The sequence below is a fragment of the Mesoplodon densirostris genome, chromosome 11 (assembly GCF_025265405.1).
Source record: "Mesoplodon densirostris isolate mMesDen1 chromosome 11, mMesDen1 primary haplotype, whole genome shotgun sequence".
In the NCBI taxonomy this organism is placed as follows: domain Eukaryota; kingdom Metazoa; phylum Chordata; class Mammalia; order Artiodactyla; family Ziphiidae; genus Mesoplodon; species Mesoplodon densirostris.
The window spans coordinates 73,582,220-73,594,054 of NC_082671.1; the positions used below are offsets into that span (position 1 = coordinate 73,582,220).

General features: G+C 41.9%; 1 pseudogene; it reads left to right on the top strand.

Moving 5' to 3' along the window:
* Positions 1-775: 775 nt before the first annotated feature.
* LOC132499703 (U2 spliceosomal RNA) lies at positions 776-890 on the top strand (annotated as a pseudogene).
* Positions 891-11,835: the final 10,945 nt, after the last annotated feature.

The following is an 11,835-nucleotide window of genomic DNA, read 5'->3' on the forward strand; positions in this document are numbered from 1 at the left end:
ATATAAATAAGGCAGAGTTCAAGCTACCACATACTAGAGAGATCTGAGATTTCTCAGAATTAAAAAGCTATTTAGGGGGACTTCCCTGGTGGCACAGTGGTTAAGAATCCACCTGCCAATGCAGGGGATATGGGTTCGAGCCCTGGTCCGGGAAGATCCCACATGCCGCGGAGTAACTAAGCCCATGTGTCACAACTACTGAGCCTGCACTCTAGAGCCCGTGAGCCACAACTACTGAAGCCCGCATGCTACAACTACTGAAGCCCACGAGCCTAGAGCCTGTGCTCTGCAACAAGAGAAGCCACCGCAATGAGAAGCCCGCACACCACAAGGAAGAGCAGTCCCCGCTCACCACAACTAGAGAAAGCCCGCACGCAGCAACGGAGACCCAACGCAGCCAAAAATAAATAAGTAAATAAATAACTTTATTTTAAAAAATCTATTTAGGTAATACCTTCCTTGGAATGAAAGCAGAGTACAGAAAATTCTTACATATCCAGTGTAATTCACCCATTCCAATCCGGTCAATTTACTGTGACCCCCGTGTAAGACACTGGGGATACAAGAAAGAACAATACCCTATCCTTTCCTTCTAGGAGCAGGTTGAGGTGAGAATAGGAAAAGAGAAGTTGCATTCTAGAATCCAGAGTGTGAGAGAATTTCAAGAAGGATGGCCAGTGAGCGGCAGCAAAGGCATCTGAGAAGACTGCTAGAGGGACAGTGAAAAGGATCCATTGGGTTGGGCAGAGCTCGTTCACTCTATAAATGTTAGTTGATTGCTTCTCAGACTTTTGGCTAAGACCAAGTGTAGTATCTGCTCTTATCAGTTTAATATAAACGTTAGTTGAGAAGTTACAATGTGCTAGGCCCTGTGTTGAAGGCTACAACACAGGATTAGTAAGTCTCCTGGATCTCAAAGGACAGGGCAGTGGGAGAAAATAGACATCGAAATATAGCAATACAGTGTGAAGAAGTGTTTTGATGGACGTTATTGGCCTCCTTACAAAGTGTGCTTTCAATGGAAAGAGAGCCAGAGCAAGAACAAGACCGCTGCAGGATGGATAATGAGGGAAAGATAAAGATAATAATAGTAATTGAGGAAAAGAAGAAATCAGGGAGAAGCTTGAGGGGAAGGTTGAGTTCTGGGAAGTTTTCGGCTTGTTTTGTCTTTGCTTTTATTTTGCTATGTATTTTGCCCAAGTTTCACAGTATGTTTGAAGGTTACCGGAAGAAACCAGTAAAAAAGAAGAGCTTGAAAGTAGAGGGGGGAAAAGCAATAGCATTGCCTCCTAGAAGGGAACTGGACCCAGGACCCATGAGGAGGATTTATGTGGAAAGGAGTGGGGACCACTTCTTCCTCTGAGCACGAAGAAAAGGAATAAACTGGGGCGAGTGCTCATATTTTTTAACCAAATATCTGAACACAGAGCAATTTGTGTCACTTTGGGTCAAACAGAGGCAGTCTAGAGAGATTTACTTCGGATTCAAAAATATTGCCATTTCCAGTTATTTCTAAAGTTTACTGGAAGAACAAAACAGAATTATTGAAACTGGGGGCTTCCAGGAAAGCACTGACATGTGTTTGCTTATATATTCTTTTTCAGAGATGGATGTGAGGGAAGTTGAAAGAAGTCATGGCAGCATGTCTCCATTTTCTTGGTGGGGTTAGAATAAGGTCATCTGTTGAGAGCAGCGGGGTGCAGTGAAGCAGGTAGCTTTCAGGAGAAAGGCAATGAGTCGGATCAACTGACACAAAGGTGGGAAAGGGTGCCAACCAGGGGTCATCTCCCCAGTTATTGGGAACATCTGAAGAGGGGTTTATATATTCTGGGATAGAGGCTAACGAGGTCATGCTGGTTTACGGCAAGCCTAATTAGGAAAGTTAATCAGATGCAAGATTATCCCAATGAATTCATGCATTCCAAAGCTCAAAAGTTATGATTTGGGGGTTGCCTGCTCTTTTGGACCCTGTACGCTGCCAACTCTCCTCTGTTACTGCAGATAACTGTGTCAGTGCCATAGAGTGTCTCTATATACAGATGTTCAGGGCATGTCTCACTTTTCCTGGGTGCCACTTGTCTCCAGGCTAGCTTGTTGTCTTGAAAACAGTAGTACTTGTGTTTGTGCCTGGAAGAACCGCACAGCCAGACAAGAAGGCTACCAAGCCTTTGACAGTGTGTGAGTGATATGTGTACCGTCCTCATTCCTAAAAATACGTACTCTCCATCTCCAAAACGTCAGCTCCAATACCTCTTATTAAAATATGCTTCCTTATTTGCTAGGAGCAAATAGTTGAGGGAGATAGCTGACATTTTTATATTTTTCCTTTCTTCCCAGTAAAGTTTAAAATGACTGTACTAAAAAAAGACTCGCTGGCTACTTTATTCATAATCTTGATGTAGTTAAAAAAAAAAAATCCCAGTACAGGTTTTGGAGTCAGACAGTTTTAGACTAGAAAGTCAGCTCTGTTATCTGGGGTCTGTTAGGTTTGCTGAGCCTCTGTTTTGTTCTCTGTATTATTGGGCTAACTATATGTACACAAATATGGGCACAGAGTGTGTCGACAGATAGTAGAAAGATAGATGATTGATAGAGAAAGGCAGACAAATAATAGAAATGATGATGGCAATGATGATGATGATGCAGGTAGATAGATACTATGGTAGATAGATAATAGACAGTGAAGGAGAGAGAGAAGAAGAAAAATGTACATGTAATTCAAAGTACACTAGTTAAGAGCACAGGCTCTAGAGTTAAACTGCCTAAATTAAATCCAAGATGTTTCCATTACTAGCTATGGGAACTTGGGAAAGATCTGCCTCATAGGATGGTTATGGGGATTAAACTCAATAAGCCTTTAAAATCCCTCGCCCATAGTCATATTAATAACCAATAGTTATTGCATGTCTATTTTGTGTCAGCGTCCAAGCTAAGCAATCTATGCACAGTAACCTGCTTAACTCTCCCAAGATCCCCATGAGGAAAAAATTGTCCCCATTTTCAGACGAGAGGATGAGAGTCCAGGCAGCATGAATAGCCAGGAGGTCTATGCATTGCCCAACGCTATGGCTGCCATCCACAAATGGAAATTAAGTAACTTGCCCAAGGTTATATGGGAAGCAAATAGTGGATCAATTACTTAAATCCAGGTACACCTAATATCTAAATAAGTTTGTGTTTTTAACCCCTAAACACCTTCTACCTTAAGCACTATTTATTATGTTACCCAAATTAGGCTGGTTGAAAAATCAGTTTATTCTTCAGAAAGGTAAAGAAGAAGGGGGGAAAATTGTTGAAAAGATTCTCTTGACACGTCTCCCTTTCTTCTCTGACCCTCCGTCTGGGGCACTGCACAAATTCCACTAGCCAGCCTACAAAGCCAGCTTACACAGATTTAAATTTTGTGTGTGTGTGTGCTTAAGCTCCGGTTGTTCCCTACTCTCCATTAATTGGGTGTGGCTTGTCCTTTGCAAATCCATCTGCTAATGTCCCTTATTCCCCAACCAGTAGCTACTGGCCACTCTTGCCTCTCTGTCCTTTAGTGTTTGCCAGGGAACAAAAGCCAACTTAAATCGTAGCCCTGGGAGATCTTAATTAGGAAGTCCGTGCGCTGTTCTCTTCCTCCTTGCTCGGACAGATTCCATGGCTGAAGGCCCAGACCTCAGCACAATCAGAAGAGTGAAGACACTCACCAGCATTTAGGTAATCCAACCTGGAATAGACACTGAAGGTACCAGCATGCAGGCTCCAGCTTACTCAGAGGTTGTCAGCCTCTCACCCTAGCCTGCTCTTCCACCTGTGATTTCAGCCCACTTTTTTCCTCCTTCTTAGAGTCGTCTCCAGATGACATATGTATGTGTACCAAAGGATTTAAAGTAGGGGAGTAACATAGCCAGACTTTCATTTCAGAGAAAAATCATCTGACAGAAGAATGGATTGGAGTGGGGACAAAACTAGAAAAGGGAACTGGAAAAAGCTATTGCAACCTGGCCAGAAGTCAGATTGAAAAGTAAAAATGGAAGGACAGGTATGACTCGAGACATACCGGAGGAATTTCCTTATGTTACTTCCCCCAATTCTCCCATTTTGCCCCAACCCCAGGCTAGAAATAGTCTCTTTCTTCTCAGAATGCCTCTTTTTATTGATAATTCTCTTATGGTCTTTACAATTTTCACCATCCATTATAGCTTTACCTACCCAACTGGATTGATGCTTTTGATGACTGGGACTTTGACTGATTCATTTCCCCTCATTGACCCAAGTCACAGTTAGCCACAAATAAATAAATTCATAGAATGAATTAATCTTTACAAGTCAGGAAAGAAAGATTTTGGCAAAGTCAATGAAGGGTAAACCTGAAAAGAGAGCTGTAGCAGTTACTTATTGCTACATAAAAAACCATTCCCGAAACGTACTAACTTAAAACAGCAACCATGTTTTAGTGCTTACAAATTTACAGGTGAGATGGGTGGTTCTGCTGATCTGGGCCAGGCATAGCCTGTATCATTTGACCTCACTCTTGTGTCTGTGGTCATCTGGCAGTCAGCTGAGGACTGACCAAGTGAGACAATTGTCAGCTGGGCAATGAGGACTCCTGGACCACGTGTCTCTCATCATCCAGCATGCTAGCCTGGCTTGGTTCTCATGGTAGCAAGGCAAGATTCCAAGAGAGTAAACAGAAGTGTGGGAGGCCATTTGAGGTCTGAGCACAAAACTGGAACAATAGCATTTCTTCTGTATCCAATAAGCCAAAGCAAGTTGCACAACCAGCCCAAATTCAAGAGGTAAGGAAATAGAGATGGAGAGACCTGACAAGTCACTGTTAAGGACATAGAAATAGGGAAGGGTAGATAATTGGGGGCATTTCTGCAGTGAATCTACCATGGGGAATTTCCAGACACAGTTTTGGTTGAGGCAAAACAATCCCTTATCAGCAGTGACCAAGAGAGAGATTTGCTTAATGATTACAGATGATGATAATGATGATGATGATGGTGAAGGTGATGATGATGATATGATGGTGATGATGATATTGATAATGATAATGATGGTGGTGATGATGATGATTATATAGATAACACATCACAAGATTTCTTCTCCATAAATCTCTTAGGTAAATAGAGATTTTTTTGTGATCCCCATTTTACAGATATGTAAATATAGTTTTCAAGCAGGGAAGTACCTTACTCAAGGTTATCTATCTACTAAGATAATAAATAGCAAAACTGGCAACAAACATACAGAATCACCTTATGGAATGTGGGACAGCTGGCTCGGGACCCAGCTACAGGGAAAATTTGACAGAGGTTTCCCTACTTGGCTGGGAACTGCAGAAGACTTTTCATTGAGGTTTCTTCTTCCTATTGCGTCTTCTTTCTCTTCTCATCCCTCTTGACTATTCCTATTCCTGTTAAGTCTGTTTTTCAGATTTAGTTCATAATGTTTTATAATAAGACTTTTTCACTGCTTTATAGAGATATGGAGAGGATTAACACATCATTTAATGTTTTCAAAATGCCTTCAGCACCTTGGAATTAAACATGTCACGTGCAAATAAATAAATAAAGGCTTTAGAGTAGAGACATTGGTCTTCTCTGAATTATATGCTCAGAGCGTCTAAAGGCATGCATGCACACAGACAGCTGAAAATCTGCTGATTCCAGTAGACAGGGACCAGGCGACCCTAAAATTTGCTCTTTCACATGTGGTATTAGAAGGAAGAGGTGCAAAACAAAATTCCATCACCCACCACATTTTCTCTCTATATATGGAGGAGATGGAAATAAAGAAAATATGCTTTCCTTAATGTTTGATAATGCAAGTACACACACACAGACACACACATATCTTTTTTTCTTTTTAACATCTTTACTGGAGTATAATTGCCTTCCAATGTCGTGTTAGTTTCTGCTTTATAACAAAGTGAATCAGCTATACATATACATATATCCCCATATTCCCTCCCTCTTGCGTCTCCCTCCCACCCTCCCTATCCCACCCCGCTAGGTGGTCACAAAGCACTGAGCTGATCTCCCTGTGCTATGCAGCTGCTTCCCACTAGCTATCTATTTTACATTTGGTAGTGTATATATGTCCATGCCACTCTCACTTTGTCCCAGCTTACCCCTTCCCCTCCCCGTGTCCTCAAGTCCATTCTCTACGTCTGCGTCTTTATTCCTGTCCTGCCCCTAGGTTCATCAGAACCTTTTTTTTTTTTTTAGAGTCCATATATATGTGTTAGCATACGGTATTTGTTTTTCTCTTTCTGACTTACTTCACTCTGTATGACAGACTCTAGGTCCATCCACCTCACTACAAATAACTCAATTTCGACACACACATAGCTTTCCTATTTTTTTTCATCCCCTCCTCTCCCTGTTCCCTCTCCCCAAACCTCCTCTACTTCTCCAGGATCCAATCAGCTGGTGGGTGACTGAGCAATGAGGGGGAAGTAGAGGGTCTGCTTTAAAATAGAGACAGAAGAAAGTTTGAAGCTTACAAGCAGGCAATATCTAGTTTATTAGCACATTTTTATACTGATAACCAGTTTATTGATAACCTCACTGGTTCCTGCAGAGAGGGTTTCCACCCATACTATCCAGTCCTACCTTCCTGACCCAGCTAAATATCCCCCTGAGAACTGAGCATGCATGGAAGCCTGAGGTTGGAGGGAAACTCTGGAACTCATAATTTCGCTGAAATTATATGTGGATTGAATAGGCCTTTGTGGGTTTCCCTAAAACCACTTAAAACATCTTCTCTTTGGAAAATCCATTTCAAGTCCTAAACAAACTGATGTATGAATGGAGTTTCAGAGTAAAATTTATGGTTGTCAAGCGTCTGAATTTATACTCAGATAAAGCAAATCAAATGAGAAAAAGTCTCCAATGCACCCCTCCAACCACATGGTGCATTTTCAATCAACTTTTTTAGAGCAGTTTTAGGGTCACAGCAAAATTAAGAGGAAGATACATGGATTTCCCATGGACTCTATGCCCCGACACCTGCATAGACTCCCCCATTATCAACATCACTCACCAGGATGGTACCTTTGTTACAACTGCTGAATCTATGCGGACACATCTCATGACCACCCAAAGCCCATATGTTACACTGGGGCTTACTCTTGGTGTTGTACATTCTATGGGTTTAGAAAATTTATAATGACATGTATCTACCATTATAGGATCCAACAGGGTAGTTTCACCTCCCTAAATCATGGTGCATGTTGGTGAATCATTTTTCCTTCAAGGCTGCTCTTGACTTTCATTTTGGCCAGATTAGAGGATTGGGCAGAAAAACACATCCTGTGAGTGGCCCTAACCTCCACACAATGTTAGATGAAACTAGGGATGAAAGATGTGCAAAGAAACCAACGTGTACCGGGCATCTCCAGACACTGGTTAAATTTTGTTTTTCTGTGTCATCTCATTTAATGCCCCCTACCCTTCAGGGGTGGATATTTTTACCTACATTTTACTTATGAAGTCAATGGGGTTAAATATCTTGCCTTAGGTCACTCACACAGCTCTTAAAGGACTGTAAACTCCTTGAGGAAAGGGAAGTATCTCACTCATCTTTATATCTCCCTATGCCTCACACAGGACCTGGCAGAAAATAGGCCTTCGGCACATATTGGCTGAAGGAAACTTAAGGAAATGGCAGAAATAGATTTGAAACCCACTCCTCTCAGTCTCCAAAATCTTTGCATGTTTCTACTGAACCAACCTCTATGTGTATGTATAACCACAGAGTTTTCATCCTGGCATAGGAAATACCCAAACCTGAAAACCTGTTAAGCTATTTGTCTTTGTTAAGCTCCCTTCCTTCCTGAAAATGAAATATCACTGGAATCCATCTTCTTTGACAGTACAAGTACTTTTTACTCCTCTTAGACACCTATATTCTCATTGCCTTTTCCTACTTCCAGAGCCAGGCCCTGAGCTAGAGAAATTCCCAGTAGATATATCCATGCTTCTCATAGAAAGACATTTTGAATAAGACCCTTGAATTCTTGGCAAATTACCTATTTAGTTTTCAGAACAATATACAGATAAGCAATTCTCATTTTGTTACTAATTAGGGTGTTGGACCCAACCCTACGAACCTGAGCATGATCTTGCCCCCAGGCAGCATGTGGCACCAGTTTCCCACCCCTGTCTTCCTTACTCACTGAGCTTCCACCACAATGGCCCCCTTGCTTTGGACAAACCCACACTGCTTTTACCACAGGGCCTTTGCACTTGCTGTTTCCTCTGCCTGGGTCTCTCTTCCTGCAGAAACTACGTTTCTCACCTCCTTACTTCCTTCTGGTCACTGCTTAAATGTCACCTTCTCAAGATGCTGTTCCTGACCACATGATCCCAAATACCCTCCTCTACCTCATCATTCTCTGTGCCCTAAACCTATTTGCTTTCTTCCCAGTACACTACTGACATATCACAGGTGGATTTGTTTATTATCTTTTTCTCTTTCTCCCACTAGGATGTAAGTTCTTTATTTGCTCACAGCCTAGAACAGTGCCTGGAACTTAATAGGGATTCAGTATTTTTTGAACGAATGAGTAAATGAACAAATGGAATCCTAATGTCATGGATGGCAAACACGTGTGACTTCACTCCCTTCTTCTGTGTTCATTTCAGGCCTCATTAACTTGTCATAGTAATCATTCCTGCTTGACCAAGATAGAGTCTCAGAATCCTTTCCACACAGCACTCCAGCCAGCAGCTACCACCTCACTGAAGTCGGCACTTGCAAAGAAACACATTAGCCCTTCTCAGGCCAGTGTGGTCTTCTACCCTGGGGAACAAAGCTGGGCCACAGATCAGGCAGTTGGACCCTCATTTGTCCCTCTGGCTTAAGGCCAAGACTATACCCAGCCAAGTGGCTTATTCCTTTGTGTCGTAATTTCCACTAAGTCCACAACCTGGACCTCTGTCTTGCCCCTGAAGCATACTGGAGCTGCCTTGGATGGCTCACAATAGCAAATTCTGCATTCTCTCTTCTCAAATCTGCATTCTGTGACTTCATTTGGTAGCTTAAAAATAGCCATGGTGGAAATATTTACACTACAGAAATTAACAAGTGCTACAAATCGGGCTTTTTTTTGGGGGGGGGCAGTTGTTAGACCATCGCATCACTTCCTAACTTCCTAGACCTTCTAAGTTCCAGTAAGTAGGGGAAATGTGGAAAACAAATACAAAGGGAATGTTTCTTTCCTTATCTAGAGCAGAAGTGGCCTAAGACACGCATGAGAGTCTTCCAGCCCAGGGCCCCAGTCTGGTTTCTGAGGGAGCTAGAGGTAAGGGAAGTAGAGCCCCCAAAAAGGAAGCAGTTTGGGTTACAGGAGAGACAAAGAAGATAGCAGCTTGCTACAAGAAGGAGGCCATTCACCTCTTTGTTTTTTCCAAGGAAACTCCACTCTCCATCCTCATAAGCAGCTGGTAACTTTATAAGAGCCCCTCCTTCCAAATGGGAAGGTGAGGTGTGAGTGGGGGAAGGGACCTGGAGAGGCTCTGAAGAGCAGCATTTGTCCAAGTGCAGCTTTTCTACAACTTGCATAAGAGTCCCCCAAGATGCATGTTAACATTTTCATCACCATGGCACCACCCCACACACGTGTGCTGATCAAACTCAGAAAATGGTATTTAGAAAAATGCATTCCAATGAGCACAAGTGATTCTTAGTCTTGATAAAATGAAACAGACTCACTTAGAAAAGTCATTTAAAATGTACATATCTGGGCCTCATAACAGGATATACTGACTCAGCAGGTCCAGGGTAGGGCCTTAAAATCTACAGTTTGATGAAACTTTACAGGTGATTTTGGTGCTAGTTCAAGTCAGACTTTGCAATAAACACAGATTTTCTTTTCTTTTTTTTTTTCCCCCTAACAGGATGAGCTTTTTTGAATTTCTAACTTCTTTGCCAGAAAATCTGGGAATTTTCATCAGACTAACACTGCTAAACACATATTGGACACAATGTGAGCAGGCTTTGTTCTGAGCCTTTTTGCGCAGATTACTTCATTTAATTCTCAAAGCAAGCCCACGAGGTGGAAATCTTTATTGCAGAAGCAAAGCTATTATTTTTCCCACTTTACAGATGAAGAAACTGAGGCTTGGAGAAGTGAAGCCATTTCTATGAGGCCAAAACGCTAATGAGGCAAAGCCAAAATTTACACCCAAGCAGTTTGATGCTAGGGCCTATACCCTTAATCATTAAGCATATTGCCTCCCAAAGACTTTCAGAATAAAAAAGATTTAAAAATTAACTTAAAAACCTCACCAACTGAGCAAAAGAATTTTTTTAATCCTAAACATTTCTCCAAAATGTCAAATTCCATTTTTGTGGATTTTCCTCATATAGAAGTCTGAACTAGTTAAAACAGATTTATATGGGTGGAAAGCAATCAGAATAATTGGTTTGAGTAGCACAAAGTAACCAATAAATTAGCTTGAACATGACCTTTCTGAGGTGGCCTTCTATTTTGTTCCTATTCTCTGGCCCTGAATTGTCGCTCACTAATTGGTAGTTTGTTCTCAGTCGGGCTGCTGTTTCTGACACTGGGTAATGCATTATGAGATAATCTACTTTCTGTGACTTCACACAGTTCCCATGGCAACTGTCAATGCCATTTCCCTGCAGAACGGCTGCTTCATTTGTTCCAAATGTGCTGCAGGAATGTAAACATCTTCTATAAAAATGTCCACTAAAATGACAGTCTAAGCAAAGGATGACATTTATATAATTACAAAAGGGAAACTATCTATAATTATCCCAACTTCTTCCCCCAGATTAAAAAAGGAGGGGTAGGATTTTTTTGGTTGTATTTTATTTTAACTTTTTTGTTTGGGGAAAAAAATAAGGGAAAGGTTTACTTAACAAGACTAAATTGAAGAGACACAACACTTCTGTGAAAAGACCTTGTTCGTTAAAGCTTTAGTTCATTGAAGTCGAGGTGGCAACATTTCTAGAAGGAAGATATCCATCAACCCAACCACCCCAAATGCAAGGCAAGTGCTCACCGGGAGCACTGCCTCAGATGACCTAGACATCTTGACATTCAAGATTTTCTTGGTCGATGGAGAGAGTTCTTTATTTTTAATTCTTTCTGGCTAGCTATCTGTGTCCTCAAAGTGAGCTCCTGAGGAAATTTCTCCAATCAAAACTTCAAGATGAAATCTCAAAGTGAAGAAAATCAGCATCTGGATTTTTTTTAAAGCTTTACTGAGGTGGAATTGATATACAAAAATATGCACATAGGGCTTCCCTGGTGGTGCAGTGGTTGAGAGTCCACCTGCCGATGCAGAGGACACGGGTTCGTGCCCCGGTCCGGGAAGATCCCACATGCCACGGAGCGGTTGGGCCTATGAGCCATGGCCACTGAGCCTGCGCATCCGGAGCCTGTGCTCTGCAACGGGAGAGGCCACAACAGTGAGAGGCCCCGCGTATCCCAAAAAATAATAATAATTATTATTATTATAATTATAAGGTAGGGCAAAAGGCAAGAAAAACCATCTGAAGAGACAAAGCAATCATCAGAACTAGACTCAGATATGACACAGATGTCAGGATTATCTCTCAGAGGATTTTAAATAACTATGATTGATATATTAAGGGATCTAATGGAAAAAGTAGACAACATTCAAAAAATAGAAGGCTAGACTTCCGGGGAAGATGGCGGAAGAGTAAGACGCGGAGATCATCCTCCTCCCCACAGATACACCAGAAATATAGCTACACGTGGAAAAACTCCTACAGAACACCTACTGAACGCTGGCAGAAGACCTCAGACCTCCCAAAAGGCAAGAAACTCCCCACGTACCTGGGAAG